The following is a 5,761-nucleotide window of genomic DNA, read 5'->3' as shown; positions in this document are numbered from 1 at the left end:
GCTTTAATGCAACAGAACTGCAAGTTTTATGGACTTCCATCTGAAGATCCTTACCAGTTTTTAACTGAGTTCTTGCAGATCTGTGAGACTGTTAAGACTAATGGAGTAGATCCTGAAGTCTACAGGCTCATGCTTTTCCCTTTTGCTGTAAGAGACAGAGCTAGAATATGGTTGGATTTACAACCTAAGGATAGCCTGGACTCCTGGGATAAGCTGGTCACAACCTTCTTGGATAAATTATTTCCTCCTCAAAAGCAGAGCAAGCTTAGAGTGGATGTTCAGACCTTCAAATAAAAAGATGGTGAATCCCTCTATGAAGCTTGGGAAAGATACAAGTAGTTGACCAAAAGATGTCCATCTGACATGTTTTCAGAATGAACCATATTAGATATATTCTATTATGGTCTATCTGAGTTTTCGAAAATGTCATTAGACCATTCTGCAGGTGGATCCATTCACCCTACAGAAGCTCAAGAACTCATTGACATGGTTGCAAATAACCAATTCATGTACACTTCTGAGAAGAATTCCGTGAATAATGGGACACCTCAGAGGAAGGGAGTTATTGAAATTGATGCTCTGAATGCCATATTGGCTCAGAACAAAGTGTTGACTCAGCAAGTTAACATGATTTCTCAAAGTCTGAATGGATGGCAAAATGCATCCAACAGTACTAAAGAGGCAGCTTCTGAAGAAGCTTATGATCCTGAGAACCCTGCAATAGCAGAGGTAAATTACATAGGTGAACCTTATAGAAACACCTATAATTCATCATGGAGAAATCATCCAAATTTCTTATGGAAGGATCAACAAAAGCCACAACAAGGCTTTAACAACGGTGGATGCAATAGGCTGAGCAATAGCAAGCCTTTTCCATCATCTTCTCAACAACAGACAGAGAATTCTGAACAAAACACTTCTAATTTAGCCAATCTAGTCTCTGATCTGTCAAAGGCCTCTTTCAGTTTCATGAGTGAAACAAGATCCTCCATCAGAAATCTGGAGGCACAAGTGGGCCAGCTGAGCAAGAAAGTCATTGAAACTTCTCCCAGTATTCTCCCAAGCAATACAGAAGAGAATCCAAAAGGAGAGTGCAAGGCCATTGATGTAATCAATATGGCCGAATGCACAAGGGAGGAGGAGGACGAAAATCCTAGTGAGGAAGACCTCTTGGGACGTCTCTCAAGCAAGAGGGAGTTTCCTAGTAAGGATCCAAAGGAATCTGAGGCTCATATAGAGACCATAGAGATTCCATTAAATCTCCTTCTGCCATTCATGAGCTCTGAAGACTATTCTTCCTCTGATGAGGATGAAGATGTGAATGGAGAGCAAGTTGCTCAATATTTATGAGCTATCATGAAGCTGAATGCCAAGTTGTTTGGTAATGAGACTTGGGAAAGTGAATCTCCCTTGCTCATTAGTGAACTAGATACCTGGATTCAGCAAATTTTACCTCAAAAGAGACAAGATCCTGGCAAGTTCTTAATACCTTGTACCATAGGCACCATGACCTTTGAAAAAGCTCTATGTGATCTAGGGTCAGGGATAAATCTCATGCCACTCTCTGTAATGGAGAAGCTGGGGATCATTGAGGTACAACCTGCCTTGTTCTCATTACAATTGGCAGACAAGTCATTGAGACAAGCTTATGGAATAGTAGAGGACGTGTTAGTAAAGGTTGAAGGCCTTTACATCCCTACTGATTTCATAATCTTAGACACTAGGAAGGAAGAGGATGAATGTATCATCCTTGGAAGACCTTTCCTAGCTACAGCAGGAGCTGTGATAGATGTCAACAGAGGTGAATTAGTTCTTCAATTGAATGGGGACTACCTTGTGTTTAAGGCACATGGCCATCCCTCTGTGACAAAAGAGAGTAAGCATGAAGAGCTTCTCTCAGTTCAAAGTCAAAAAGAGCCCCCACAGTCAAACTCTAAGTTTGGTGTTGGGAGGCCACAACCAAACTCTAAGTTTGGTGTTAAGACCCCATATTCAAACTCTAAGTTTAGTGTTGGGACTATACAACATTGACCTGATCACCTGTGAGGCTCCATGAGAGCCCACTGTCAAGCTAATGACATTAAAAGAGCGCTTGTTGGGAGACAACCCAATTTTATTTATCTAATTTTTATTTTATTTTATTTTATTGTTATTTTGTGTTTTATTAGGTACATGATCATGTGGAGTTACGAAAAAAATATAAAAATTAAAAACAGAATAAAAAACAGCAGAAGAAAAATCACAGCCTAGAGGGAGGACAGACTGGCGTTCAACGCCAGTAAGGAGCATCTGGCTGGCGTTCAACGCCAGAACAGAGCATGAATCTGGCGCTGAACACTAGAAACAAGCAACATTCTGGCGTTTGAATGCCAGGAATGTGCCTTGAGGAAAGCTGGCGCTGAACGCTAGTAACAAGCATGGAACTGGCGTTCAACGCCAGAAACATGCTACACATGGGCGTTGAACGCCCAGAACGTGCATCACCTCAGCGTTTAAACGCCAGAATGGCATTTTACATGCCTATTTGGAGCAGGGATGTAATTCTTTGACACCTCAGGATCTGTGGACCCCACAGGATCACCTCAGGATCTGTGGATCCCACAGGATCATCTCAGGATCTGTGGACCCCACAGGATCCCCACCTAACATATTCCCACCTTACCTCCTAATCCTATAACACTCTTCCCCATTCACACTTCCCAACAACTTCAATCTCTCTTCCCAATTACCCCCTTCACCACTCACATCCATCCACTCTTCCCCATAAATCCCACATACCTTCAAAATTCAAAAACACTTTCCCACCCAAACCCACCGTAAATGACCGAAACTACACCCTCTCCCCTCCCTATATATACCCTTCCATTCTACTTCATTTTCACACAACACAAACCCCCTCTTTTATACCTTGGCGAAACACCATCTCCCACTCTCCTCCATATTTTCTTCTTTTTCTTCTTCTCTTCTTTCTTCTCTTGCTCGAGGGCGAGCAATTTTTAAGTTTGGTGTGGTAAAAGCATAAGCTTTTTGTTTTTCTATTACCATCAATGGCACCTAAGGCCGGAGAATCCTCTAGAAAAGGAAAAGGGAAGACAAAAGCTTCCACCTCCGAGTCATGGAAGATGGAAAGATTCATCTCCAAAAGCCATCAAGACCACTTCTATGATGTTGTGGCAAAGAAGAAGGTGATCCCTGAGATTCCTTTCAAGCTCAAGAAAAATGAGTATCCGGAGATCCGACATGAGATCTGAAGGAGAGGTTGGGAAGTCCTAACCAACCCCATGCAACAAGTCGGAATCTTAATGGTTCAAGAGTTCTATGCCAATGCATGGATGGTGGGCGAAATTGTGATCACTACTTTTCACAACTCAATTAATCCCCGGTGATGAACCTAAAAACTTGGTGTTCAATACCATGGCATAAACACAACTTCGCACAACTAACCAGCAAGTGTACTGGGTCGTCCAAGTAATAAACCTTACGCGAGTAAGGGTCGATCCCACAGAGATTGTTGGTATGAAGCAAGCTATGGTCACCTTGTAAATCTTAGTCAGGCAAACTCAAATGGGTATGGGTGATATACGAATAAAACATAAAGATAAAGATAGAGATACTTATGTAATTCATTGGTGGGAATTTCAGATAAGCGTATGAAGATGCTTGGTCCCTTCCGTCTCTCTGCTTTCCTACTGTCTTCATCCAATCCTTCTTACTCCTTTCCATGGCAAGCTTATGCAAGGGTTTCACCGTTGTCAGTGGCTACCTCCCATCCTCTCAGTGGAAATGTTCAACGCACCCTGTCACAGCACGGCTATCCATCTGTCAGTTCTCAATCAGGCCAGAATAGAATCCAGTGATTCTTTTGCGTCTGTCACTAACGCCCCGCCCTCAGGAGTTTGAAGCTCGTCACAGTCATTCAATCATTGAATCCTACTCAGAATACCACAGACAAGGTTTAGACCTTCCGGATTCTCTTGAATGCCGCCATCAGTTCTAGCTTATACCACGAAGATTCCGGTTAAAGAATCCAAGAGATATCCACCCAATCTAAGGTAGAACGGAGGTGGTTGTCAGGCACACGTTCATAGGTGAGAATGATGATGAGTGTCACGGATCATCACATTCATCAATTTGAAGAACAAGTGATATCTTAGAACAAGAACAAGCGGAATTGAATAGAAGAACAATAGTAATTGCATTAATACTCGAGGTACAGCAGAGCTCCACACCTTAATCTATGGTGTGTAGAAACTCCACCGTTGAAAATACATAAGAACAAGGTCTAGGCATGGCCGAATGGCCAGCCTCCCAATGATCTAAGATAGCATAAGAACAAAGATAGCTACCAAGATATCAATACAATAGTAAAAGGTCCTACTTATAGAGAACTAGTAGCCTAGGGTGTACATAGATGAGTAAATGACATAAAAATCCACTTCCGGGCCCACTTGGTGTGTGCTTGGGCTGAGCATTGAAGCATTTTTGTGTAGAGACTCTTCTTGGAGTTAAACGCCAGCTTTTATGCCTGTTTGGGCGTTTAACTCCCATCTTTGTGCCAGTTCCGGCGTTTAACGCTGGAAATTCTGAGGGTTACTTTGAACGCCAGTTTGGGCCATCAAATCTTGGGCAAAGTATGTACTATCATATATTGCTAGAAAGCCCAGGATGTCTACTTTCCAACGCCGTTGAGAGCGCGCCAATTGGGCTTCTGTAGCTCCAGAAAATCCACTTCGAGTGCAGGGAGGTCAGAATCCAACAGCATCTGCAGTCCTTTTTAGTCTCTGAATCAGATTTTTGCTCAGGTCCCTCAATTTCAGCCAGAAAATACCTGAAATCACAGAAAAACACACAAACTCATAGTAAAGTCTAGAAAAGTGAATTTTAACTAAAAACTAATAAAAATATACTAAAAACTAACTAGAACATACTAAAAACATACTAAAAATAATGCCAAAAAGCGTACAAATTATCCGCTCATCACAACACCAAACTTAAATTGTTGCTTGTCCTCAAGCAACTGAAAATCAAATAAGATAAAAAAAAGAGAATATGCAATGAATTCCAAAAACATCTATGAAGATCAGTATTAATTAGATGAGCGGGGCTTTTAGCTTTTTGCCTATGAACAGTTTTGGCATCTCACTCTATCCTTTGAAATTCAGAATGATTGGCTTCTTTAGGAACTCAGAATCCAGATCGTGTCATTGATTCTCCTAGTTAAGTATGATGATTTCTTGAATACAGCTACTTATTGAGTCTTGGCCGTGGTCCAAAGCACTCTGTATTCCAGTATTACCACCGGATACATACATGCCACAGACACATAATTGGGTGAACCTTTTCAGATTGTGACTCAGCTTTGCTAGAGTCCCCAATTAGAGGTGTCCAGGGTTCTTAAGCACACTCTTTTTTGCCTTGGATCACAACTTTATTTCTTTCTTTTTCTCTCTTTTTTTTCTTTCTCTTTTTTTTTTCGGTTTTCTCCTTCTCTTTTTTTTCTTTTTTTTTTGTATTCACTGCTTTTTCTTACTTCAAGAATCATTTTTATGATTTTTCAGATCCTCAGTAACATGTCTCCTTTTTCATCATTCTTTCAAGAGCCAACATTCATGAACCACAAATTCAAAAGACATATGCACTGTTCAAGCATACATTCAGAAAGCAAAAGTATTGCCACCACATCAAAATAATTAAACTGTTATAAAATTCAAAATTCATGCAATTCTTCTCTTTTTCAATTAAGCACATTTTTTTTAAGAGA

At 40.9% G+C, this 5,761-nt stretch overlaps 1 non-coding gene across 1 annotated transcript; it reads right to left on the bottom strand.

Moving 5' to 3' along the window:
* Positions 1-261: 261 nt before the first annotated feature.
* LOC112704634 (small nucleolar RNA R71) lies at positions 262-365 on the bottom strand. The gene has a single exon (XR_003155250.1). It is a non-coding gene; the product is annotated as a small nucleolar RNA R71 (small nucleolar RNA).
* Between the last annotated feature and the right edge of the window lie 5,396 nt (positions 366-5,761).

The sequence above is a fragment of the Arachis hypogaea genome, chromosome 7 (assembly GCF_003086295.3).
Source record: "Arachis hypogaea cultivar Tifrunner chromosome 7, arahy.Tifrunner.gnm2.J5K5, whole genome shotgun sequence".
Lineage (NCBI taxonomy): Eukaryota > Viridiplantae > Streptophyta > Magnoliopsida > Fabales > Fabaceae > Arachis > Arachis hypogaea.
The sequence above is the reverse complement of the archived record's forward strand: the minus strand, read 5'-3'. Positions and strand labels throughout refer to the sequence as shown.